This window comes from Phasianus colchicus, chromosome 7 (assembly GCF_987193195.1).
Source record: "Phasianus colchicus chromosome 7, bPhaCol1.hap1.1, whole genome shotgun sequence".
NCBI classification, from domain to species: domain Eukaryota; kingdom Metazoa; phylum Chordata; class Aves; order Galliformes; family Phasianidae; genus Phasianus; species Phasianus colchicus.
The window spans coordinates 34,075,544-34,102,500 of NC_143442.1; the positions used below are offsets into that span (position 1 = coordinate 34,075,544).

At 44.4% G+C, this 26,957-nt stretch overlaps 1 long non-coding RNA gene across 2 annotated transcripts in view; it reads left to right on the forward strand.

The window, feature by feature from the left end:
• Positions 1-26,838, forward strand: part of LOC116235996 (uncharacterized) — a 67,189-nt gene extending 40,351 nt beyond the window's left edge. Inside the window, exon 5 of one of the 2 annotated variants that reach the window (XR_016468048.1) lies at positions 26,735-26,838. This is a non-coding gene — a long non-coding RNA (uncharacterized LOC116235996). Of the gene's footprint in view, positions 1-349; positions 1,310-26,734 lie in introns of those variants that run through there. The other variant, XR_016468047.1, reaches the window with a different exon arrangement.
• The last annotated feature ends 119 nt before the right edge of the window (positions 26,839-26,957 follow it).

Consider the following 26,957-nt stretch of genomic DNA (forward strand, 5'->3'; position numbering starts at 1 on the left):
CCTGAGCTTTCAGTGTTGCGTGAGACCATCTGTCCTGCTTGAATGTGGGACAAGAATGAAAGATTCTCTTTTGTCGCAGCCTCCAACTGCAAACTCCTTTCTCTCTGTGATCATAAAGCCTCAAATAACTTGAGCTGGTGTGAATTCCTTTGGGAAATCTAGTACTGATGGATGTAGCTGACCGTCTGACCTGCTGTGCCCTGTGTCTGGCTTTGTCTGTGCTATTTCTCCTCTTGAATCCTCAACAAGGAGATGAGGCTCCAGTTAGTTAAGCATCCATAGATTTTCCTTTGAGGAAAGGGCACAGTTTAGGGGTCTGATGCATTTATCCCTATGTTATCCGTTACAGCCAGGTCTCTGCTAAAATGGATTCCTTGATACGTGCCTGCATTGATAGCGGATAGCAAATGGTACGCAGGCTTGTGACAGGATGTGGCCTCAAGCAAGACCAAGGAGAAGGACTGTCTGCCAAGTAAAATCCCCCTGAGGCTGTCTGGCATCAGTCAGACAACGGAAAGCCCAGCCATCTGCTGTGCTGTTGAACACTGCTCCCTTCGCTGTCTCCTGCTGCCACCCACGTTCTTCTTGTACGTGTGTTGCCTCCACCTGCCCTATTTGGATGTATGTCTAGACAGAGGTCTGTGTGTCCACCTGAACGCTCAAACAAACTAAGTAGATGTACCTGTGCTCCAGGTGAGTGAGCAGTGATCGTATGCTTATGCTATTAACTACAGGGATGGCCAACCTTCAGCTGTGCTCAAGGCCACTGCCCCTTGTGGGATCAATCCTCCTGCTCCAGAGAGGTCTGTCTGATCTTGGTATGTCTTTATGGCTGCTTGAAATTTGCTGCTGAAAACCACGTTGAGATTCACACCTGGCTTGCAGCAAGCAAGTGGTGACCTTACTAATAGGCTAGGAGTTAAAATGAGAGGACCTCAGTGTTAAAAACATTAAGAGACACGAGTGACTTGATAGGTTTGGCTCCGATCCTTAACTCTGATAAATGGTTATTGTTATATATGGCATCCAAAATATGTCTGGTCTATTTTCTGGTTTTAACTGGAGCAGGGACATGAAGTCTCTGGTCTGCTTTGCCATTACATTAGTAAGGAAGGCAATCGTATGGAGTAGCTTGGCTTGGGTCCTGCTAACTGTAAGGTATTTGAAGGCACTTTAAATGCATATCCCTTGCTGGGAGCTCATCTAGTTGAGTGGGGAGATTCTGTCATTTGATGGAGCTGTAGATAGGGAATAAGCTGCTAATGAAAATAGGCTGTGGACAAAGGAAGTAATGATTTTTAAATTTGCTTTACCAAAATACCTTTTTATTTAAAAGTTCTCCAGAAGTATTTTGCTGGACTGGGACAAGCACATTAATTTCTTGACACTCTAATGGTCTTTATAAATATTTAATAGAAGTGTTGCTATCTTAGATCTCCTTGGAATATCCTGAAACAAGGCCTGAATAAGGCTTAAAGAAACTTTAGAAATGGACAAAGGAGCACACAGAGCCAATTGGCACTACAGCATTTGGCACGTGGTATTTAATAAAGTACTTCTATCCTTGCGTAAAGCTTTACATCACTAGTATTCCCTGCCTCTCTTCCTATACAGAATTCTTCTTTGGGTGTTGTTAACACTACACAGAGATGACCATTACATCTCTCAAGGTATTTGTGTTATTAGAAAGTAGAAACGTTGGGCAATGTGTGTGAACCACCATTAAAACTTTAGGGCAAGTCCCTCACCATGCTAGGGGCTGAGTTAAGACAGGGAATCTCCCTTTCTCACCTGGCTGAGGGACAAGAAAAAACCCAGCTCAATATTTGCTTTCTTTTGGTCAAGAAATTGTAGTTTGGTTAGAGACAATTTTGTATGAGATGATGCTTTTCACAGGGAGAAAGATGGATTTTTTTCCTTTCCGTTGGCAAAGGGCATGGTGTGGCTGTGGGGGACCAGCAGTGCATGTGAAAGATGCTCTGTGGTTACTTTTTTTTTTACCCCATCTTCTGCAACCCTGTGGCCAGAGGTGTCCCCCGTGAGGCAGTGTGGCCAGACAACCCCACAACAGGAACAGAGAAACCAGTACCCTGCTCCTTACTCATCCATTTGGCACCTGAGCCTTGTGGGGAAATCCCTTCAGCCAAGAGGGGAATGATAACAAATCCACATGCTGAGAAGCATAACTCCGGTCTGTAGGGCTCTTTGAATGCCTTTAGCTTCACCGAGAGCCCAAGAAGCTGCAAGATGGCAAGGAAAAGGTTTGTTGGGGATGGTGAGCCTCCCCAGCTTTGCTTGCACAATGGCAAAAAGCCACCAAAAGCTTCTAAAACCAGAAACGTTTTACAGGAAAGGAAATTGATTTTGATCGTTTTCATTCTGTTCTCCTTGTCCCCTCATCTCCAGGTGATAAGGAAGGTTCTTTGGATGGGAGATACATGAGGTAATTAGTGACTCCCAGAGGGTCAAAGTAGAGCTGAACCATCTGGGATGTGATTACCAAAAGAGGTCCTTTGCACTAACACCAGTACTCAGATTTGATTCATGTTTTAAACCCAGGGATTGCATCTGGCTTTTTTGAACTTGGAATCATCCCTGGGTGAGAAAAATACCTCCCTGTGTCTCAAGCTTTAAATGAAGGGTAGCACACATTCCTCTTTTGATACGTAACCTCTCCCTCTTCTGTAGACTGTGGAGCTGCTCAGCCCTACTCCCTCTTGCCAGCCTTTGGAGAGGGTAATGCCCTCACCTCACTGCTGGCCCCTCCTCGCCTGCCTGGGCAGATATATCTTCTGAGCACAGCAAGCTGTCCAAAGGAAATAACTTTCACGTCAAAAGCCCAGCAGAAATTCAGGCTTATGCCAACAGCTGCAAGCTTGCCATGTGAGCAGCACGTTGACACCTACATCAACTCTCAGCTCACCTGGCTGTGGTGCAGATGCCAGGTTTCATTTCTTGCCCAGCAGTGTGCCCAGCTTCCAGCGCTTCTCCCCCCCCCATCCTTAGGTTGGGCACTGGTTTGTCCTGAAGCTCTGCCCATCCACATCTGGGTGTGGATCTGCTGGAAAGCTGGCCAGCCAGCCAAACCTTCAGAGATGTTTTTCCAGGAGCTGGGAGCTATGCCCTACCTGCTCCACCCTGAAAACACCGCAGCTGGATGACTGCTGTGGGGCTGAGATGCTGGTGGGGTGAGACCTGGGTAGCAATGGGGTGCAACTGGAGTCTAACGGTAAGGAGCAGCCTGAGGTTGTGCCATCCTTAATGCCTATAAGAGAGGGGGAATGTTGCAAAGGGAGTAATTTCCCTCTTTTTTTTTTTACATTGGAGGAGGGGCTGACCCCCACCTCACTGCAACCTCCTTTCGGGAAGCTGTAGAGCCATAAGGTCTCTCCCGAGCCTCCTCTTCTCCAGACTGTAAATCCCAGTTCCCTCAGTTTCTCCTTATAAGACTTGTGCTCCAAGTTGCTTGATGAAATCAGAGAAAGAAACCCAACCAGACCAAGTCTTTCTCACTTTCCAAGCCCCAATCATTTGTGTATCATCCAGTGTCTTCCTTTGGTGGCGCTGGTTATTCATTCTTGCGCTCAGGGGCAAATCTTGCAGGAGAAACCCACCTTCCCTTTGACCCCTGCTCCTCACCACCCCACCCCCAGTGCCCTGGGAGAGGACAGGAACCCAGTGTGCTCACACCACACATCTGCTTGCCAGGCATTTCGCTTCATTGACGGAATCCTCCGGCACTTCTTACTGAAGACGGGAAGTGTTTTGCAGGCTGGAGGTGACTTTAGGTCTGCTCGCCTCCAGCTTGCCAGTGACTCATCTGTCTGCAGCTGATAGGACGTCGTCTGATATTTTTTCTTGAAACTGCAGACAGCGTTACGTGCTGATGTACCAAAAGGCCGATTTCTGTTTTGACTGTTGTCATGTTGGCTGGCAGGACGTAAGGTATGTGTCACTTTTTGGGGTTAACCATTCTCATTCAGCAAATTTTATTAATAGCTCCGGTGCTTATGAATGAAAAAAAAAAAAAAAAAACGCAACTTGTTGAAGTTGGAAGGAGTAGGAGGGAACTTCTCGTGTTTTTTTTTTTTCCATCTGCTGTAGATCTTGAAGGCTTTCCATAGAAAGACACACTCACGAGAAGGCTGAGCTCCATGTAGTGTGAATGGAGCCTCAGCTGTTTGCACCAGGTCTGAATCTGGCCCTGTTACACTGCAGAATGCATTGAGGCTTGTGAATGAAGCCAGCTGTATGTTAACACATGAAGCATCCAGCAGCAACATCCAGAGCTGAGCAGCAGGGACTTAGAGGCTGGGAATCTTCTACATTTTATTAATGATGAAAAAAGAATAAAAATCAGGGGATTGCATTGAAATCATAAAGAAAGACGAGTAAAGAGATAAAGGTAGTGTGGAAATTAGGCACCAAATCAATTTGACACAACTACAAATAAATCCCTGGCCACATCTAACCCAAGATATACCAGATATATCTAATAAAAAGCACGTTTATTATAAGTGCATCTGCAGGTCTTTTGCTTTTAACTGAATTTCTTTACATGGGCTGTGATATCTTTCCTTTGTTTTTGGAACAGAATCAAGCTGCAGAGGAGTTAATTTAGTTGGCATTTCCAAAAGGACCCACAAGTTCAAGAATTATGCATCTTTCAGATGAATCTTTTATCTTGTCTTTCAAAGCTGGCCACGTCTTGTGCCTATTTGGGAGTATTTTATCCAAAGTATGGCATCTCTTCAGAAACGATGAGATTGGAAGGGAGAGGATCTGAACAGGACTGTTTTGTCCCTATCTCTAAGGAAATTTGGGGAAGAGATGATGTACCAAGCAGCTCGGAGGGACTTGTAATAGGTAGTTGATGTCCAGCTGTTGTTTATACCTTGGGACACCCGTATAACAACAGCTGGAGACTGATAACCTGTGCTGTTAGGTTGGGTTTTATCTCCTCTCCCTTTGCTGACCTGTACAAAACCTGGTGTGGGTGATCCATCTCCCAGTGTTCACTTGGTTACTGTGAAGTGCGTTGCAAACAGAATACAAGTATGACATAACTGGTCGTGTGTGTGCTGAGATGGTTATCAAGGCACAGGTGGACAAACTGCACTGAGAGGCTTTCTTAATCCTGCTTAATCCATGGCAGCAAACTTGCAGTAATTGCAAGGATACAGATTTACAGACTGCAGGAAAAGGAGTGCCTGTGATTCACAGTGACATCTTGTTGAAGAGAAGTCTCTACGTAGAATAGAAAAGCAATTATTTCTCAGTGGGACTTTGAAAATGCATTTCACTGAGGTGTGGTTTACAGTGCTATGAAAGCGCTTGGTTTCTTTGAAAATACAGCTTCTAGAGCAGGCTTATGAACAATATCTAAGAGCACACATTCTGCCAGAGCAGCATAACTCCATTCTTTTCAGCAGTGATTTGGTTTAAAGGCACTGTAGCGTTAGCCATGTTTTTCTTGACCAAAGTAAGAGCAATCAAAAATTCCAAAGCTTCACCCATCTGCACACAACCTCGTAGATCAGCACGTATGTTATATTTGTACCCTGTGTTATTTGGTAGGAAACAGTTCTTAGATCTGTAAGAGGAGCTGATGTGACTTCCTGAATCCAGGTGTATTGCTTGCTGTGTGCTATAGCACTGCAGCTTTTCCTGGTAGTCCTCCATGCATATCCATCTGTCTTCCACTAGCTCTTAGTGGTTTGCCACCCAGGGCAGAGTGCTGTAAGATTTATCTCTAGGTGGGAGCTAGGAAATTGAAGTTGGAAGGAAAACAAGCTTAAAAAAATTGTGTTTATTTTTCAGGTTTGTGATCAGTGCAATGGGATACACCTACTGAAGTCTTCAAAGGTTTCCAGATATCACAGTGATGCATAACACAAAACTAACATATGTGCATAGTCTTTATTATGGCCTTATGCTCAGGAAAGGCTCCTGTCCATCACAGGGCATCAGATCCATGGAGTGCTGTACTACACAGGGCTGTACCCCAAGCAAAGTGGAGGCAACGGGGAAGAGTCCCAAAGGCTCATCAGGCATATATCCCACTAACTCTACTCATTGCTGGGGTTTGCCTTAGCGTGGGGTTTGGAGGAGTGGGTGGAGAGAGGGCTTGTTTGGTTAACATTGAGCTGCTGTTAATGGTTATCCAAAGGCAAACTTCCTCCTGCTCAGGGGGATGCAGTGGCTCTGTCTCCTGCTTGTGTTGGAAACAAGGTGATTTTTTATGCTTCTGCAGCTTCCAGCTTGCTGTAAGCACAGAACCCTTGGAGTTCCTCAGCTCCTACCGTACTGATTTGATGTTCCAGAAGGCCCCAAGATGAGGGGTTTCCATACTAGCAGAGTGTGTGGATGTTCTCTGAGCTTCATTCCACATCCCAGCACTTCTGCCCAAGCAGAGATGCGGGATCCTGCACTGCAGCACAGTGATTTTACATTAATTATAACTTCTGACATTAGAAAAATGGTCTATAAAAGCAGAATAAAAACCCCATCCAGTGAATGGTCTCAGTTAAGCAAACAATTTCATGATAAGCCCTGTGAACTACTGAAAAACATCTACTAGGGCCCATAAATGTGCTGGCTTTCAATTAGAGCCTTAATTACCTTCATGCTGCTTTACTGCGTACTTTCAACCCATGCAAAGAAAATACATCAGTGCTAGACATTGTAGTAGCTCTCGTGGTACAAAGCTCCATCCTTTTGGAGAGCTGGACTGTTGGAAAAATGCATCCATTTGCCATTCTTGTAGAGATAGGCTTGTATTTATAGTAGGCTTCCATTTATTCAGGAGGATCCTATAATTCCTTCAGAGCAAATCTGAGATGCAGCAAAGTGTGAATGCTTCTATAGAAGTTTGTGCAGTGCTACTAACTCTTGATTACTCCTGGTTGGATGTCAACTCTCTGTAGTAGAATAGGAAGTAGTGCTAGTTCACCATAAACCCTAAAAGTAGTTTTAAAACTTTTTTTTTTTATTTTATTTAGGGTGCCAGATAGTTGAAAGTTTGTTTTCCTTTCCTTTTCTTCTTGGTGGTTTGTATCTTCAAGAAAGATCAACTTTTCTGGTTTTATTGGGCTTTCTCACACCTTCCCCTCTGGAGATTTAAAAATCTGAGATGTTTATGGCCTTAAATACTCTGGTTTTATTGGACATCCAAGAGCTCCACAAATGGCTCAGCCTTAGTTGGCTATTATTCTTCTCCTCGGTTTAAACAAGGCTGTTAAAGAAACAAAACCCCTAAGGACAAAGACCCCCAAAGGTCGTTTATCAGACACTTGGCAGAATGAATAGGAGCTCTGCTGGGCTGAAGGAAAGATCTTTTTTCTGTAGTAAACGTGGGCAAATCTGGATCTATTCCTCCTAGCGACCAATAATTTGACATAAATTACCCAGCAACTACTTAGCAAGGTTTGGAGGTGTTTTCTTTCCTTTGCCCCGAAGATGAACTTGATTTGCAGCCAGGCTGCCAAATACATTTCATTGTAAAGAAATTTGCTTTCTAAACTAGACACCCCCAGGGACTGAAACTGTGTGGAAACAGAGCCAAATCCAATTGCTCGGCTATCTGCGTTGGTTGGCTGCACCTGAACCAACGCTGTTGTTCCCTGCACCTTGTGTTTACTCAATTATTTATCTGCTGGCTTGGGGCTACCTTCCTGGGAGCATGGAATTCCATCTGCTTCTGGGTGCACGCTGGAGCCCTTGGGAGCTTCTCATGGTCTTTGCAGGTCTGGTCCTAAAGAGTGTCTTGGTTGGTTTCTACTGTTCCGTACTTGCATGTAATCTAGAATCACGGGATGGTTTGGGTTGGAAGGGACCATACAGATCATCTAGTTCCAACCCCCTGCCATGGGCTGGTTGCTCCCACCAGCTCAGGCTGCCCGTGGCCCTATCCAACCTGGCCTTGGGCACCTCCATGGATGGGGCAACCACAGCTCTCTGTGTAGTATCATAATGATGGCTTATGGAGTTCCCTGTCTAGCCTTAAGGAATCTCACAACAACATGCTGTGGTGCTGAGTGCTGTCTGATTTACTTGCAACCTAAGCATACTAAAAACGGTTGCTATAGTACTCAAGTCCACAAAGAAATACAGTCCAAAATGGGGAAAAAATGTTCTCTCAGCCAATCCGAGCATGAACTGAGGAATGAGTCATGTTTGGTGTATTTAAAAATATATGGCCTGTTCCTGTACCTGTAATGTAAAACATTGCTGCAGCTCGCTCTACTAATACAGTGGAAATTCCAAGTGCATTTCTCATGAAGCCTATCTGTTATGTTATCCAGTTGAGTTACTTAGAAACAGCAGTCAGAGCAGTGTTTTAACAGGGGACCATAACCACGATTTCCTTTGTGATTTCAGTGTAGGCTTGTCTTGACAATCCATGTAGGTGACGTAACCAGAAAACAGACCATTAATCTCATCCCAAGCTTTACATTCCAGCGTGCCATAAATCAAGTTTTAAACGAGTTTCCACTGAACAAAAGGGCTTTGCAAAAACTTTCGTTTTCTGGGAGGCTCTCTTTCACTGCAAGTTATTATATAATTCCTTAAGTAGCAGCTAGTTACACCCAAGCGATGAATTTCTGTTTTTGCATCTCTGTAAAATACTTTGTTTAACGGATGCAGAAAGAAAAGAAGGGGCAGTTTTGGTGTTGTGTTCTTAGGGAAAAAAAAAATGCATCATTTATTTCTTCATAGCCTACGGACGTGGCTGATTATAGGTTGGAACCATGCAGAACTACCTACTGGAATAAACTGGGGAAGTTGGAATGCTCAGTACTTGGTCTGATCCTCCGAGCTCATTTTTGTGCTCTGGCACCTCTGAAGTGGTACAAATACAAAATCAGCTGTGCTTTCAGGCTTTGTTTTTAAAAGCAGTTTCCAGCCCCGAGTTTTGCTGTGTTCCCATGGCACATAAAGCTTGGAAATGCTGAGTGCATGAGAGGATGTAGCAGAGATGTGTGAAAACGCAGTTTTATACACCCTTGTTGGATAGAGATGCTGGAGAACACAATATATAGTACACAAGCAGGAGCTCTGACATGTAGCAATGCTTCTTTGCCTCCTTTCGGTACCTGCCTGCAGTAGGATGCAGAGGCTCTAGGGTTACTAATGCCTGCACCAGACCTGTTGTGCTCTGCAAAGCCTCCGGGTAGAATCCTAACAGCCCTTCAAGGCTCTGCAAAAGGAATGGGAGGCCCTGAAAGGGGAACTGGAGCAGGGAGACATAGCCACATGTGAACATTTCAGCTCCTTTTTCGATGATGATGAGCCAGGGCATGAGGATAATGCTCAATAGGAGCATTTTGACCTATTAATAAACAGCAGAGCTGAAGATGCACCCAGCTGTGATGTTTGGGGTGCTGTCAGACTGTCTGGAGCACTGACCTTTTCCCCCAGGTCAGCTCTAAGCAGTGCAAAGAAAAGAGGAAGGAAGCCCTTTTGCGTAAATGGCTGGACTGGGATACGCAAAGCTCTTTGGTGACCTTTCTCCGACTGATTTCTCCTGTTCAGAAAGTACAGACAGCAGTGTTTTCCCACCTCACAGGTGGGAAATTAACACAGCCTAAGAGATGCCCAGACAGCACCGCAGCCCAGGCAAGTGTTTTCCATTGGAACCACTGCCCAGCCCCAGTCCCGTCATGGGCTTGGCACGAGAATGGGACCTTGGCATGGCCAAAACCACTCTGTAGCTGAATGATCTGTGAATTTTGCACGGCTCAGGACACTGAATCTGTTTTATTGGAAATATTCGCAAGGTCACGTTGTGTTGCTTTGAAAACAAAGAGATGGAGCAGAAAGGCTGCAGAGGAAATGTGTGTTAAAGTATAACCGTTTCCATCAGGGTTCACGTTCCTCTCTTCATTCAAGAATGTGATCTTGAAAAATATGTCCCAGGTCAGTCCCAGGGTGTTGGTCTTGTTAATGGTGGCTTAGGTGGAAAGGAAGGGTATTTCCCACCCACAGAGGCTTGTTGGCCTGGTGATGGACAAGGTAAGGTGTAGGAGTAAAGGAGCCCCCTCTGGCCTTAGCAAAACATATGAACGTGCCATTGTCCTCTAAAGTGGACAAAGCTGGACTCGATGATCCTTTTGGGTCTCTTCCAACTCAGGATATTCTGTGATTCTATGAAAGTGGAACAGAGTCCCTGCTGAACTGAAGAAGAACTGAAGCACATGAAAGTTGGCCGCAATGTCTTTTGCAGGATGGAAACCAAAGGAAATTGGTTTAAGGATTAGATACAATCTGGGCTTGTAGATCTCCCCAGCACAGGATCAGTTCAGCTGGTCAGCAGACCAGATTTGCTGCTTCCCTTACCAGATATTGCTGTAGAATTATCTCAGGAAGCCTAGATTTTCACAATACAAAACACAGCTTCTTTGCTAGCTCTAAGACTTACAAGACTTACACCACCTTTTGTCATTCCCTTGCCTCTATTTGCCCTGTTACTTTTCCTTTACTGGAATAATGCTTTCTAACAACAAGCACCTGGGAGAAGCAAACATTTGCAAACTTTACATCTGTTTGTCCCTTGAGTCCTTATCAGAGCTTTCCTATTAAGGTGCTTTCCCATGTAAGTTCTGCTTTTCTCTTTCTAAACAGTTTCCTGCTTTATGACCTACACACTGCCCATCTCGTAGGGCCAGTAGCCTATTCATATTCTCTCTCAGGCACTGTGCAGACCAGACACAATTTCTGATTTTCATCCCTCTAAGCTTCCTCCTTGAAGTCTGGACACATAGAAATTGCTTTCTTTGTGCTTCTCTAGAAGCCATCCCTTTCCTAGCTTTCTCCACCCCAGATTCTTGCAGCAAGAGGAGGACAGATAGGACAGTGTAGCTGTGTCACACATAACTGCTCTTGCACCATCAGAGGTAGCAACAAGGCAGCACTGAGTCATGACCACTCAGCGTTCATCTGGCTCACAAGACCTCTGCATCTGGCCTCTGGATGGACGAATCCACACAGGCTTAAGGAAGTATCCAGGCTTCTAGAAGCACTTGGAGAGAAGGCTGGGAACTGTATTCCAGCTCTGCAGTCAGGGAAATCATCAGTTTCAGGTAAAGGAGATAACAAAAGAAGCTCCTTTATCTCTACTGAACATAATTATGAAGTCTAGGGCATATGCAAGAAGACATGCCTGTTTTTTTTTTCATCTTCAGTTCAGGCTTCTTGAGGGATTTTATGTCTCCTGAGGACCTTCAAGGACTTAGGTGTTGTTGCAACCTACCACTGAATGGAAAAGATTATCTAGGGCAATGTAATGAATGAAGGCAGATTCTCTCATTCTGAATTTAGAAACTCAGACTGATAGGGTTGGAAGGGACCTCTGAAGATCATGAAGTCCTACCTTCCCTCGTAGGCAGGGTCAGCTAAAGCAGGTGATCCATTACCATATTCCTCACCTGAGTGTGCAGAGGAAGGACACCAGGCCTTTGGCACATCATAAATCCACACAGATAGGTGGGTCACCGTCTGTCTTGCTCCAATGAGAAAAATCCACAGAGTCTGGTGTAGTGGAAAATTACCCAGGATAAACACCAATGTCAAAAGGAACAGCCATCTCTTCTGATGCACAGCCAGGAAACCTCCAGGTTTGCAGGAAGCTCTGTTGGTGATTCAGAGGATGGTATTCTTCCCTTTGAGTCAATCCTGAACCCATGCCTAGGTATGACCACATCAGAAACATGGCTCCTCAGACAACACCGTGCCCATAACTGTGCTGAAGGCTGGCTCCTCACTGCGTTTTTCTTGGAAAGCTCTCATCCAGGAAGAGTCCAGTCTTGACCAATGTAAGCTGGCAGAATCACAGCTAAGGCTTTGTAGCTTTGCTTGAGCAATCAAAGGAATATGGAGCTATTAGATCCTTAGTCAAAATCGGCATAGCTCTGGCTGAGTTGCAACTGCAAACACTTGGTCTAACACCACTGATAGCACAACTTGCTGATTAAATAGGAGGAGAGAAGAGCTGATGATGTTTGCTTGCTATACTTACAAAAAGGTCACTTTTAGCCCCAGAATCCAAGTAAAATGCAATAAAGAATAAGTTAAAGACAATGCGACAAAGCATGCAGCATATTGGTAACAGCCACTGCCTGAATGAGTTTCAACTCTGTTTCCTGATGGAATTGTAATACATCAAGTGCTTCCTGCACACAGAAATTGATTGAATCTCCATCTCTAGTTAAGCCAGAGATCTTGCAACGGCTTGTTTGTGTATCTGTGCAAAGAAAGTTGGTTTGCTGCAACACTGTGGACAGGATGTAGGACTGGAAATCACTTCATTTGACAAGAATTCACACCCTGGCTGGAGGGATCACATAGGAATGACTGGCTTGCAGTCTGAAATACCTTTTTACACCCTGGCATGATCCCCATAAATCTGGGTTCAGGCTTGCTGATGACTGAAATGTGCCTGGGTTTGTGCTGCTGCTTCTCTGTAGCAGTAGCTGTGCTGGTAGATTATTTCTTTGTAGATCAGCCTGTGCTTTAGGGAGAAGCAGATCTTTTAGCTGAAGAACCAATGCCTGGGAAGAACAGCCAATGACTGAAAACAAGACCACGCTTGCAGTAAGACTTCAACGTTTCCATACAAAGAACCCATTAAAAAGGTGTCTGACTGTGAGAGTGATAAGACCCAAGGAAACGTTGGATAGTAATGTTCCATCACTTGATGCTACAATGGTGAAATGGCAAACAGCTGGGAGTCATTTTCCATAAAAGCTAATGCACTGAAAAGCACTGGGCTTTCTATTGGTTAAATCTTTATAAAGCTTTGTGTTGATGCAGATGTAGACCGATGGATGTGAGTGGTGTGGAAGATGAATTTGTGATTAAGTCATTTCTTGGATTAATTTGAGATTGCAGGACCCTTAATAAATTCTGCAGCAGTAACAGTGCTTATAACTGTCTTACTCCATATTAACTAGAGACTTACAGGGCTCCTAAAGTATGGGGGCTCGTATGAATGTCAGGTCATGTAGATGTGGCTCGAACAACACCATTGATCTAAGTAGTGTTATCTTTTGGTAAAACTTGGCAGTGCTTTGGTCAGACACTCATCTACAGGAAGACATGTATGGATGTGAGTAGGAGGGAGGAAAGGAAACAGGAATTACCTCCTCTGTTAAGTCCTCTTTCTGTCATCTTGGAATCATAGAATCATCAGGGATGGAAAAGACCTCTAAGATCATTCAGTCCAACCATCCATCCATTACCAATATTTCCCAGCTGAGTAGGGAGGTGACTTTATCCTGCATGATCAAAGCCCCATATTCACACCTGAACCTGAGTTTCCTGTAAACCATATTTGTTGGCCCCAGGCCACTCTGCAAATACTTTACAGAGCTGATGATCCTGGGATGAGGAGCAGGTGCATCTTCTGCAGAGTCCCAGTCTGAATGGAGAAGGGATAATCCAGCACAGACTGATTTAGTCATTTAATTTCCAAACCAGTAGTGACACGTGATGATGGTCAGAGAGGGTTCAGCTATACAAATGTGAAAGCATGCTGAAACGGGTAATAGTTTGCTATTTTTCTGCCGACAGCTCTTAACAGAAACCATTTCTCCAGTCCCAGATCCACCCATGAATATTATGAGCTCAGAAATGAGGCCAGAAGCCAAACCATTCTTGGTATTGGTTTTGTAAAAGCAAACAAAAAACAAGTAATGAGGTCCATCCAGCTGTTTTTAACCCATTTCTAATTATAGTCTGTTTTCTGACTATGACGAATTTCTCCTGCTGCCCTGGTAGCATCAGTTAGGTGGCCATCAGGAGCTGATGGTTCTGGCTGAAACAAACACCAAGGAACCCATACTTCTCTATGTTACAAAGCAGTGCTTGTGTGGCAGAGTGGTTTCAAGCTACGTGCTGTACAATGGGTTCAGGTGCTCAAACCAGTTCCTTTAGGGTTTGTGTAATGGGGTCGATATTCTCTCTGTAATTACTCTATATGACCAATGGGTTGTGTCTAGACCAGTCTCAAACCCACTTGGGATTCTTCATCTGCACCTGTGCAGATGTGCAGCAGTAGCACCCCAGAACAGATACCTAAGGGAATAACACCTGTGGTTTGGAGCCCGGAGCTGCACACCAACCTCCTGTGCTTCATGGAGCATGGCTGTGCCATACACACGCTGTGAATTTCCCACATCAGCCTACACAAAGAGCCTGCCAGCCACAGTCCTTCTATTTCTATTTCAGTAAATCAAACAGGACTGTTGTCTGGCCCTAAATTCTGGCAAGGAAAGAGAAGGAAAGATTTAAGGAGCTCATGGGTAGAGTTAATGTTAAGAATCATTTTCAGTTAAGATATGTTCTCATTAGGTCCAATCAAAATACCAGAATATAAAAACAAAATAAAATAACATAAAATTAAAATAATAATAATAATAATAATAATAAAAATCATTCACAGATCACACAAATGCTTTATTGCTTTTTTAGCCAAGTGATTTTTGGCTAGAAACTTCAGGTTTCCTAGGGTCGAATGAAATTAAAAAAGCAAGCTAACCCAAGCATCCATTGAGTTTGTCATTTCATGCCACATGGGATATTCCAAGAAAAAGTTCTGACCATGTCTATGTTATGTTAATGACCTCTGCAGCAGACAGCAGGCAGGGTTTTTTTGCTCACCCTTTAATTAAAAACAAGCTTCTGGTATAATCTTTCTTCTGAGGACACAGAGTACCTGATCCCTGCGACAAGTATTAGCAGAAAAGCCAATTCCACCATAAATACTTTGCAGAAATATCTGGAGTTTATCAGTGTTCTGTGGAGTCATTTTGTGTTTGGTGTGTTTTGGTGTTTTGCCTTTTTTAAAAACAGCCATTTTCCCATTAACAATTACACTATAAGCATTTAACGGGTCAGCAGTGCCAATGAAAACCCTTCTTCAGTATCATTTTTCATGGCCATCCTGCTGGCAGGACTGAAACTTAATGACTCACGTGGATCTCTGTTCCTCTCTCCCAATGGGGGCTAATAAATCCTAATGGAGTGGATGACACTTCATGTCTCCAAAAGAGATGAAGGAAAGAAGCTCCCTGGTTGAGGACACCATAGATAGAAGACTAAAAGAAGCCCCGCATGGAACATGTGGTGATTCTTCAGCTGTTCTACCCTTCTGTAACTGCAGCAATCTCTGCTTTACCATGTGTCAGTGCCACCAGACACTGAAATGCCCTTGCTTTGGTATTGGCAGATGTCTTTTCTGGTAGCAGAACTTCTGTAGACATCTAAGGAAACACAGAGGAAGAGCTGGTGTGTTTGGCCAGAACAGCTAATTGGGAATTAGGATTCCTATTGGAATAAGAAATTGAAGTATTTGCTGGTGTATGTGCTAGGTGTTCACATCACTCCATGGGCAGCTCTTCAAAGCCAACGTTTCTGGGGAGCTCTACTGTGTTTGTAGATGGACAATGCACAGCCAACCTACCAAACAATTACCCGACTCTTCCCTTCTTGCAATCACTGAACAGGATTTGGGACCGCTGCTTTAGAGAAATGATAATCCTAGAGAAAGTGTGTCAACATCTAATGTTTATGGTCCTGGGTACTGTAAGTCCAACCCACACAACACGTCTACATCTCCCAGATTCTCAGTGGTTCCAAAAACCTGTGTTTTTGGGTGCTCAGCTCTGCCCAGTGACATTTCTAGAGACCAGGGAGAACGAGCTGATGTTTTTCAAGACTTTGTTGTTAGGGTATTTTAGGTCTTTCTTCTTGGAGAGCCTTGTTACCTGGAGCTCAGCAGTAATCTGTGGTGCCTTGTAGTTGTTATTGCCCAACAATGCAGGAACTAATTCTTCCTGAAATGTGCTGCAGCCTATTTCTGTGATCATGCTAATGATGCATAATGGTACCCCAGCATTCATCTGATCGTTTGCCTTGCTCTCACTGCATATCTTTTTTGACCATGGCTGATTTTGGCATTGAAGTAACCTGTCCATCCCATTACCTCGATCCAGGCAATTGCATGGAGTCTCACCAGCGTGTTGGTGTTGGAAGGCTGGGTGCTCTGCTTCCATCATTACTCTTGTCATTTGCTTACCATGGCAACACAGAAAGTCTTCCTCTCTCTGCTGTTAATATTTTTTTTCTGAAATTCATTCTTCTTACGATTGTTTCATGGAAGACCTCTGAAAACCTCATCTTGCCCTATCTGTGATGTGCATTATGCTCTGCAGGAGTGTGGCACTAAGGGACAAGGGTTAGTGATGGGTTCTGTAGGTCAGGTTGATGATCTTAAAGCTCTTTTCCAACCTAGATGACCCTGTGATTGCTATCTACAGGGTTTTCCTGTGCCACTCACCTTTGTTTCCATACCTAATGGATTCCAAGTGGGAAGCTGCTTGGTTTGATCCCTTGCTACTTATGTTTAAGCCCATCACCAGCACAGAAGCCCAGGGAACAATTTGCTGTGTCAGACTGGTATGGATCATTGCCCTTGTTTTTTTTTTCTGCAGCATGAGCTGTAGACTTCAGGACATACCAGCTGTCCACCAGGACACCAAAATGCCTGAGGTCTCACTCCCTTCCCATAACACAGTGAAGTTTTTGAGGGTTTGGTCTTTTCAGCTCTCAGCCTTGTTTTGTTAGGTCTGTCTCATGGCTGTGGTGAGCGTGGAATGGATGTCCTGTGGGTTCTAGCTGGGCTAAGCACCTCTGGGATTTGTGGGAAGTGATCTCAGTGCCCCAGCTGGGAGTCGGTGATATCCATATCCCATTCTCCAAGCACTGTGAAGGGGATGAATGTCTGTGCACAGCCTCTTCCATGAATAATGGCATCTGCACGAAGTAAGAGTGAGAAACTCAAATTTGGGTGGGTTTGGGGTCCCACTTTACTAACCACGGGGCTTTGCTGTGTGCGAGACGATGGCTTATGTTGTCAGTGAGTTACAAGGACCAGCAGATGAAGCCAGCCAGACACAGAAGCCCAAATAACAGCAGGATGACTAACGTGTCTGTAATCAGCAGGCACCGCAGCGCACTGCCATGATTTGCTGCTGTCAGAGCCAAGGCAGCTGCATGGATGAAGTTACATCATCCCTCATGATGTCATGCCCTGCTCCATGCAAGGCTGCTCCAGAGAGGGGTCTGGAAATGCAGGAGGTGCGAAGGAAGCTTTCTGTGACAAAGGTCCTTGGGAAAACCAAGCACTTGGGTCTCTTCTAGGCATAGGATGGCCTCAGGAGCATTGCAGGGCACAGTTCCATCTGCATGGCATCTGCTTGCATAGGCAGGGACAAGGGAGTGCTGCTCTGCAGCTCTCTTCAATCCACAGCGTATGGGATGTGTTTTAATTCAGTGCACTTGGAGGAAACTGAAAAGATATAAAAATCCCTGGAATTGGCTAGGTAAGCTGAGAGCACATTTTACTGGTGGATGCTGAGTAGGAGTGGCCTGGGGAGAGATTCTAATGCAGGTACTACAGAGCTTGTCCCAGTGAAAGTTGTTTTCAGAAAACACCTTCAACTCCTGTGGTGACCAACCTCACTGTACAGTTATACTCTTTTCTATCAACTTCGTGCCTGGCCTCTGCCTACTATTTATCCACTACGCCTCAATTGAATTCTCATTTCAAAAAGAACGAGCTCTTTCTCCCTTCCTTCCCCAGTAGGTCCCCAAAGAGAAGTTAAATGAGTTATTCTTTCTTTAATATGAGACATCTGGTCTCTGGGATCTACAGCAAGAGCAAAGCATTGAAAAAAAAAAGAAAAAAAAAAAAAAGGGTGGAAAAACTTCTCAACTCTTATTACCACGTCCCACAGAAATGCCTCCCACAGAGCTGCATGAGAAAAGTGAGAGCAGGGCTGATAAACAGCCCACAGGCCAGCAACTCATCCCCTCTACCTTCTTTTGTGCTTTACAGCGTGCCATGCGCCTCCCCAGAACACCATTTGCTTGGCTGTGATGGAACATCTGTTTGCATCTGCTGCTGGGGGTCTTTTGATGACAGCTGAGATAATTTCATACCTCTGCCATCTATTGTAGGGAATTTTAGCAGAGGGTTGGATTCAATGATCTCTGGAGGTCCCTTCCAACACCTACGATTCTGTGATTCTGAGGCACTCAGCCCATAGAAGCTATTGGGAAATGCTGGTCATTGACCCAACCAGAGGTTCTGCACTGCAGAAGTTTTCCAGGGTGCAATGATTTTTGTTTTAGCAGGAGTCAAGTTCAGAGATTTCTGCTCCATAGTGCAAATGGCCACCAGGTACGTGGTTGAAAGCACAAGCTGGATTCAGGAACATCATAAGATGATTTCACTTTCTGCTGGCTTTCTAAAGGATTCATTTTGTAGCTCGGATCAGAACGGATTCATCCTTATGAGAACAAAGGAAGTCACTTGTTGATTCTTCTGCATCCTGAGTTGGTTTGGCATTCATCCTGACTCTTAGTGTAAGTGAGAGCAGCATGAGCTTTGGTTTGAATTGGTACCAAGGATGGCCAGGGACTGACTCCAGGACTTAAACCAGACGTGTGTACCCCAGCCAGGTGTGAGGCCACTGAGTGTCACAACCAATTTTTTCCTATCCTAAGAGGGAACACTCAGCCCTCCTGGGTGAGAATTATTGTCACTGAGGCAAAGCTGTTTTCAGCCTGGAAGTCCAAGTACAGGATGCTGAATTTGTCTTGGAAATGTTGTTGCATGTCTCAGTGCTTAGAGGGGTGTGAGTTTGTCTGCTGGACTTGGTTGTGAGTGGTACAGAGCTGAAAATCTCAGCTGGGGCTCTTCTGGAAAATCTGAGGGTTACATCAGGTAGGAAATTAAATATAGCAGAGTTAAGGCTGAATAGAGGTCTGAATATCATGTTCCAGTCCAAACAAATCAAAACAAGGCTGAAAACAGATCCTCATGGCTTGGATCAACTAATTAAAGATAAGAAAGGGATGACTCAGGAATGCCTTCACTGATTTCAGGAGGTAGAATGATGAATATTCAGCTCAAGATTGTTAAGCTGAATGAGGAAGATTTCTGGTGCAGACATCCTCTGTTGGACTCTAAGGACCAAGAGAAGCCTCTTAGGGCCAGGAAGGTTAAGGATTACATGAAGCAACCTGGCAATCTGAGCAGTCAGAGCACGGACAGCACAATGGGTTTGCATGTCAGAATGCAAGGCAAGTTGTGAACAGAATCAGAAGACATGGAAAGGGTTGTTTTGGTAAAGTATTATTATAGCATGCCCTGCAAAAGGCAGCGGTTATGACCCAGGCCTCCAGCTCTTTCCAGCAGTTACAGTAGCTTGGAGGCTGAGGTAGGCTGTTGGTGAAAGAGTAACCCCACCGAGCTTTTGGGTGGAGTTTTGTGGCTTTGCAACATGTGCTTATTCATATTTTCCACTTACACAGTGGTTCCAGATCTTTGAAGATTGCTGGCTGCTTGCTAGACCCTGTAGAGTGACCTTCAAGTCACCATCCTTCACTTGCAGATCTGTTGAAAAATGAGCAATGCTGAGGACTGGGAGAGGTTCTTTACTCAGAGACGTTTGGGAACCATTCAGCTAGAGCTGGCAGCCAGCAGATACCAAGAAGGGTGTGCTTGCCCTTGGTTAATGACACGGTGTGGAGAATTGAGACGAAGAACTATCTAGAAATCTAGGAGACAGAAAGTCGTGGCATTCACCCATTTCTGAATTTCAGAACTTCTGAGATAATTAGGATATCCCACAAAATGTTTATATCGGTGGATCGGTGAGACCATTATCACTATGGCTGTTTGGTGGATCTCTGTTGACTAGAATGCAATTCGTAGCATTTAATAATAGAAACAAGAAAAAACCTTGTCTACAACCAAAACCCAAACCTGAAAGCCCAGCCTGTCTGTCTAGGGGGATGCCACACTTTCCATCACGTATCCAGGAGAAGGCAGGGCTGCCAGCAGCTGGGAGCTTCTCCCATGGCTCCCAGCAGAAGGGACTGGGATGCTCCCTCATAGCGTGGCTCTTTTCTTTGTGCTTCAGGAAGGAAAAGGGGCTGTGACTCACTGTATCTTGAAATCCTGAGGGACTTTCCACCGATTTCAGCACCCAAAGTTGAAGGCAGGGCTCACCCTGCTCAAGGAGTCGTTCCATGGAACCATGTGCTTCCCCCTCTGTGACACTTCACTCAACGTGCAATCTTTCTGCCCTCTCAGAAACCCTTGGAGAAGCTGCTTGTCTCTGGTAAGAGTTCCTCTCATGAGCTAACTACACCACCCCATAGGATAACAACTGAGATTGGAGGAAACAATGGTTGTTTTCCCATGTGGTGTTTTTTAGAAAACTGTTATTTTGTCTTCCATGCTTCCAGCACAGATAAGAGTCTGGAATGCAGCCAAACTTTGTTTTTTTTTGTGTGCTTTTGTTTTTTCTTCCCACTTTGTAACCATCTCCTTCCCATGAGCTGGGAGCTGTTTAAGCGGCTTTCAGGAACCTCTCAGATAGCAATGGTTCATCATATGGGTTCGACACAAATGTTGTTTGCATTTGTTCCTGGGCTGCTGTAATGGAAAAATTTGGACATGACCAATGAAGTGCTCTTCGTATGAGAACATGTAATATTTCCACAAAGTAGTTGGTGTCTTTCCACTCAAATGGGAAAGGCAGAAAGAAAGGGAACCAGGATCATGGCAACCACAAGGATATGCCCAAAGCAAAATGTTTCTGGTAAGTATGACTCACAAGAGTCTAAACACTTCTTTTCAACCACTGGCCAGCGGAACAAGAAGAGGAAAAGAAGATAAACAGGACAGGACAACAGAACAGCATCTCCGCAAAGTTTCCAGTCCTCTTGCCCAGTCTCTGAACACAAATTTCCAAATGTCTTTTCCCTCCTTTGCAACTCGTTGGCAAGGACAGTGGGTGCTTCAGAAGGATCCTTTCGTATTATATTTTCCAGGAAGGTATACTTTACAGGATTCTTCAGGATTACAGTAAAATCCAAATAAAACTGAGAATGGTAGCTGCTAAGCTGGAGTAGAGCTTTGGCAATGATATCCCGATTGCCTTCAAGTCTTAAGAAGCATCTACCCTTCATTTTCTATACTGAACTATACACATATACATGCATACATGTATATGCACATATCCATACCCACATGAAACCTTTAAGAACCAAGTGTCTCAAGCCAGGATTAAACCAGCAGTTCATGGAGCTGATTCCTTTTAACAAGAGCAGACATGACTGGGTGCTTCAGAGGAAAGCAAAGCCCTTCATGAACCACTTATCAGGGTATTTGTTTCAGAAGAATGTTTCGGCCTGCAGTAATCAGTTTCAACCTAAAATACACGTTTCAACATTTCAAAGTGCTTTTATTGATTTTGGTGACTCTGGAACTTCTTTATGTTCCTTCTGAGCAGCCAGACTCGTGTCCTTCAATGGCAAGGACTAACCATCCACAGCATGGGAAAAATGAGGCAAGGGCTGATGTGTAGATCAGTGGTGATTAGCTGCTGGACATGGGAGTTTGAGTATCTATTCTGTTTGCAGGCAAGCTGTGAGCAGGTCACACGATTCCTCTATGGGGAATCTTCTGTGAAACTGTATGCATGGGATAATGGGACTCATACTTCAATCCAGAGCTCTCAGATAAAAGTAGGATGCTGCTGCTTTCAGGTAGTTAACCTAGTGAACCCAATGCTGTGCTCTGCTTCTTGAGACAGACATGAGCTCCTTCCAGGTGGGAGCCCAATTCCTTGTGAAAAGCTCAAGGGACAATGACAAAAGAAAACCAATACAGTTGTCCCAGTTAACCCCAACATGGGCATAACCATGTAGACTCCATTCACTTTCAGTGGGTTAGCATCAGAAAAGAGAAGGTATCAGCAGGTATGGTGTCAGATGTAATATCACAGAAGCAAGTAGTTAATTTGGCTGAGCGGTTAATAGTGAGCGGAGGGCAGCTCAGATCTTCCATGGACCCTGCACCACAAAAAGAAAAAAGAAAAAAAAAAAAAAGGACAAAAAGTGTCCCTTTTACAGCACTAAGGAGTGAATTCTTCTCCATGAGGTTATCTACCATTGTCACCTTGGGCATGCATCAAATTTCATCAGCTTGAGAGAAAAGATGATGCTGATATGAAACTGTTGGCATAGGATGAGGAAATGTAGGATCATCTGGGTCTGTGTGACTTCTGTAGGCAGCAGTGGTAGGTCCTTCTGTCTCTCGGTGCCTACATCATCGTCTAAGTTACACTTTTCCTAATCTGCCCATTTATATTTTCACAGAATTGCAGGAGACCTCTATAAATCATCAAGTCCAACCCTCTTCTAAAGCAGGTTCCCTACAGCAGGTCGCACAGATAAGCATCCAGATGGGTCCCGAGTATATTCAGAGAAAGAGACTACCCAGCCTCTCAGGGCAGCCTGATTTTATTCTCCTCCAGGCCTCCTTATATTTGCCTCCTTATAGTTATAGTTTTCCCTATAAATGTACTCCATACTCAATAGTATTGCACCAACCTTTTCTCATTAATGTCTAGTCAGCTGATGTAGTGATGATAAAATTTGTAAATAAACAGCAATTTTTACTAGAAACATTTTTAATGATCAGTACAATAATAATAATAACAACAAAGTTTTCCTTGTGGCTGGTAGAACTTTCAAAACTGATAACCCAAATTTAATTTCCTTTTGGAGGAATATCTCCCAGCATCCCACGGAGTATGGCAAGTTTCAGATATTTCTATATCTTTGAGGAACTGGAAAGATTAAAATACGCCGTGCTTGTTGCTCATTGCCTTGTGGCAACGTGAAAAACTTTAAATTGTGGCGAAACGTGCTAATTCATCCTTAGTGCCACAGCCCTGAAAATGTTGAAACCATCTTTTGCTGCTGCTGTAATGTTGTGCTGTTGGTCCGCCAGGAAACCCTTGTTTACAACCTCAGCAATTTATATTGCACTTACGCAAGAGCGGTGCATCATATTGTCTCATTCCTGCCTCGGATATCTCATTTGTTGTTCTTAACTCACATTGCTCAAGCTTCAAGCCCATTTACTTCAGCAATGAAAGTTGCATAGATGAAGAAATACCAGGAACAATACAATCCAATTACAGCTCGTTCCTGGAAAAAAAATAAAAAACAACACACCAAAACATCATGAAAAAGACCTACAGTGTGAAGGAAAAGGGAAGTGGGGAACATCCAGGGCAACTCTGTGACCCTTAAAATGGAGAAAGCAGAATTACCACATTTTCCATAGAGAAAATGAAAGTTATAAAGAAAGAATTCTTTCTGCATTCAGAGATTACGGGAGATTATGGTGTTATCAGTAGGAGATAACTGGTATCATCAAGGGATTTGTAGGAATTAATTGCGTTTAAGCAAGCTATTGCTATTGGGAGTTGCAGGGATCATCACTCATTCTTGGGAGACTTTCCCACCATGGTATGCTTGGTTTACATTTCCCTGCTGACAGTTTGGGCGTCACCATGTTGGACACAGCCTACACGGCGTCTCCACCACAGCCCAAGTATATCCATAAGCAGATTTTAAAGGAGCTAGCTTCAAACTGATATCTGTAGTATCAGCCCCACCGCTGCATTGCTGAGCTTCAAACAGAGTAAGTTTCCTGGACCACAGTTGGCTGAAGGGTAGCGAGCTGTCAAAGTGAACTTGATGCAGGAGGTTGTGGATGCTCCATCCCTGAAGGCATTCGAGGCTGGATGTGGCTCTGGGCAGCCTGGTCTGGTGGTTGGCGACCCTGCACACAGCAGGGGGTTGGAATGAGATGAGCACTGTGGTCCTTTTCAACCCAGGACATTCTAGGATTCTGTGATGCAGCTCAGACATTGCACAGCGAGTGGCTGTGTTATGACAAAATGGTATTTCCCCAGGTGGTTAGAAGGAGTAGGCACATCACAGAATGTTGGTGTACAGCAGGTAGAGAAGAAGATTGGGCACTGAGTGCATAGCTTGCCATTATGAGAGCTGTACAGTTCAGCTTGACATGGGCCATAGCGCTCCAATTTGGAGACTGCTCACCTTTCCATAGAGCCTGACCATTCCAGTCAGGATGTCCATGATGGTGGATGGTAATGGGTTGCTCTTTGTAAGCCTTCCTCTTATCACATGCAGGCCAGCAGGAAGCAGAGCCTTGCTGCCCACTTTTCAGCAACCAAGAAGACTGGTTCTTCTCAAGTTGCTCGTGTGCGTTTTTTCCATATCAAAAAGCCCCCACTTTCACTGTGTGCACAAGGAGATGCACACCATGCTTTTTCCAGATTCTGGTGTCTCCTCAACTAAGCTTAGAAAGGACAATAAGGGGGAATACCAGGTTTTCTTTCAGAGGGAGATTACATCTCAATGTGCGTTCGCAGATGATCACCGCAGTGAGCATCAAAATGTGGCTTTTGGGTTGTGGGTTTGTTTTCCTTGAGGGACTGCTTACTCAGTGAGTCTGATAACGTGAAACGCTACTTGAAAGAGAACAGCATGTAAAGAACAGCATGTTACCCCATTTCTAGCTTTGGCCTGAAATATGCATACATAGAGACATATTTTTCCGGTGAACTTTGACATCCTGACTTCATCCTAACTCTTGCTCTTGGTACAGAACACCGACTTGCTGCCCTAAACAAAGCCTGCCTTGCAAAAGAAGGAGACACCAAAGCTCTCAGTTGCATCTGAATTATGAAGTGTTAGAACTCTTTCCCAAAGCAAGTCTTCAAAGCCCCGAGCTGATCAGATAAACATTTCACAAACATTTCTGCTGGGGTTGCAAAATCCTTTCTCTCCGGAGGGCCTCAGCCTAGGGGAACGAATAAGGACAGCAGATGATGCTGAGATGTGTCTGCTGCGTTTCCTGGTTGTGGGTGACAAAAATGAAAGGATTCCCTCCTTTCTTCTCTTGAAATTAATGCTGATCTGACACAAAGTTTTCTTTTTCCTTCCCTCAAATCTACTGAGATACAGCTGGAAATCTAGAGAGCCTATAAAAGCAGAAGCCTCCATTATCTCCCAGCAAGCGTAGCTGTGGATACAGGGGAATCAAAGCTTCCTTTGAGAGGAAATGTGCGCTAAAAAAAGAAGAAATAATAACCAGAAAGTCTGTTATGTTTAGGAAAATAAAAATGAGGTAAATAAAAATATTATTCTCTTGCAAAATCATTACCACATCAAGTATCAATCCAAGAAAAAGAGCCCTCTGACTGCTGTAAAATCACTCTCACAGCTACGTATCTAGCAGAGGTCTTGTCCAAAAGTTACTTCACAAGCTGGCACCTTGCAAGAGGGCATCACAGTGTCATACAATCATGGTTTGGGTTGGAAGGGACCCTGAAAGGCCATCTTTCCAACTCCCCTGCAATGAACAGAGACACCCACAGGTCCATCAGGTGCTTGGGCTGCTCTTTTCCATGCTACGGTTGGACTCGATGATCTTAGAGGACTTTTCTCACCCTTACAATTCCATGATTCTATGATTATAAAGTGCTGTAGCTATTATTTGGTGCAGGGCTGGTGCACAATGAGTATTTGTTTTTGCTTTCTCTCTCCTCATTCCTTATGCAGATAGGACACACAAGCTTTTCCCTGGAATAGCCTTAGAACTGGCCAAAGCACCTGCAACTTCTTGTCCTGCAAAGTGCCAATATGGATACCTGCATATTTCCATCTTCAAGCTATGTGTCTATCATAGGCCAGTGGTGTGTGATGCTGTGTTCTGGTGAGCAAAAGCTGAGCAGTCTGAGGTTAGCTCGGTCCTCTAAGCATCTTGAAGCACAGACTTTTCCTCTGGGTTTTTGGTAATGCCCCAGGATTGACACTAATAAACAACATGCTCTCAGGGATCAGTGCTGTTCTCTAGATTAGGGATCTACATCTGAAAATATTTACTCAAACGTTTATCCCTAAGCACATGGCCAGGCCCATGTGTTTCACGATGCTTCAGACTTGAAACACTGGTGTGCTTGTTTTCGAAGGTAGTCCTTGGTGAAACAGCACCAGAGGGTAGGAAAGGCAGAAGTAGAGAAGTTGTGAAATGTATGCAGCTCTCTCAGCCTCACTGCTTACCGTCATAGCAGGAGAAGGAGCTCTGATGTGTCAAAACTGCGGGAGTCCCCATCTCTGAAGGTTGGAGAAAGATGGAGATGTGGCACTGAGGGATCTGGTCTGTGAGCATGGTGAGGATGGGTTGGGGTTGGATCTCAGAGGTCTTTTCCAGCTTTAGTGATGCCATGGTTCCATGAACAGTGCACTCAGCAGCGTGGATGCAAGCAAGCACAGGTGGCAACGTCTCATCCCAAAGACATAATGTCCAACAGCATATGTAAAGAGCGCTCATTTTTAAGTTTCATTTTGGTTCTGGATAGGTGAAAAATGATGCCTGTGAGAGATTTCTGCAGAAATGTGTGATGCAGTTTGTAGCCAAGTCACTATGGCCTTCTAACCACTAATTTCTCTTGGCCAGGATCTCACCCACTGGCCTCACTTCAGCAAAGCAGTGAAGCCAGCACGTACGCTCACTTGGCCACAAGTCCTTATGACAAACAAGAACAATGTTAATAACAACTTATTAAGGACTTTTTATGACGAGTTGAAGTCATCATTGCAGATTTGAAGATGTGTTTTCTGTCTGCTTTGGTTAAATTATTTCTGATAAATATATCAGGGCATCACAGACACGCATTTACTTTCAATAGCACTGAGAGAAAAAGGGGACAATGCAAACTTCTCCAAATAACGAGAAAGCGGTTTGCATGATATTTGGCCACCTTTCCTTTTTCAGCAGGCAGTACCTTACAAAGGAGCCAGATAGGTTCAGGAGCACATAGTACTTGTAAATCAAATTGCCTGCCTCTAAGTCTGAGACGAGAGTGCCTGCTGGAAATGTGTAAGTACGATTTCTGAAACAGGAAACAGATGTATTCAGCATTGTAACCCTCTGTGGTTTGGAGTGGGGTGGGAGGTAGGGAGAGTACAATAGCTGGGGTCAGAGGCACACAGCGGAG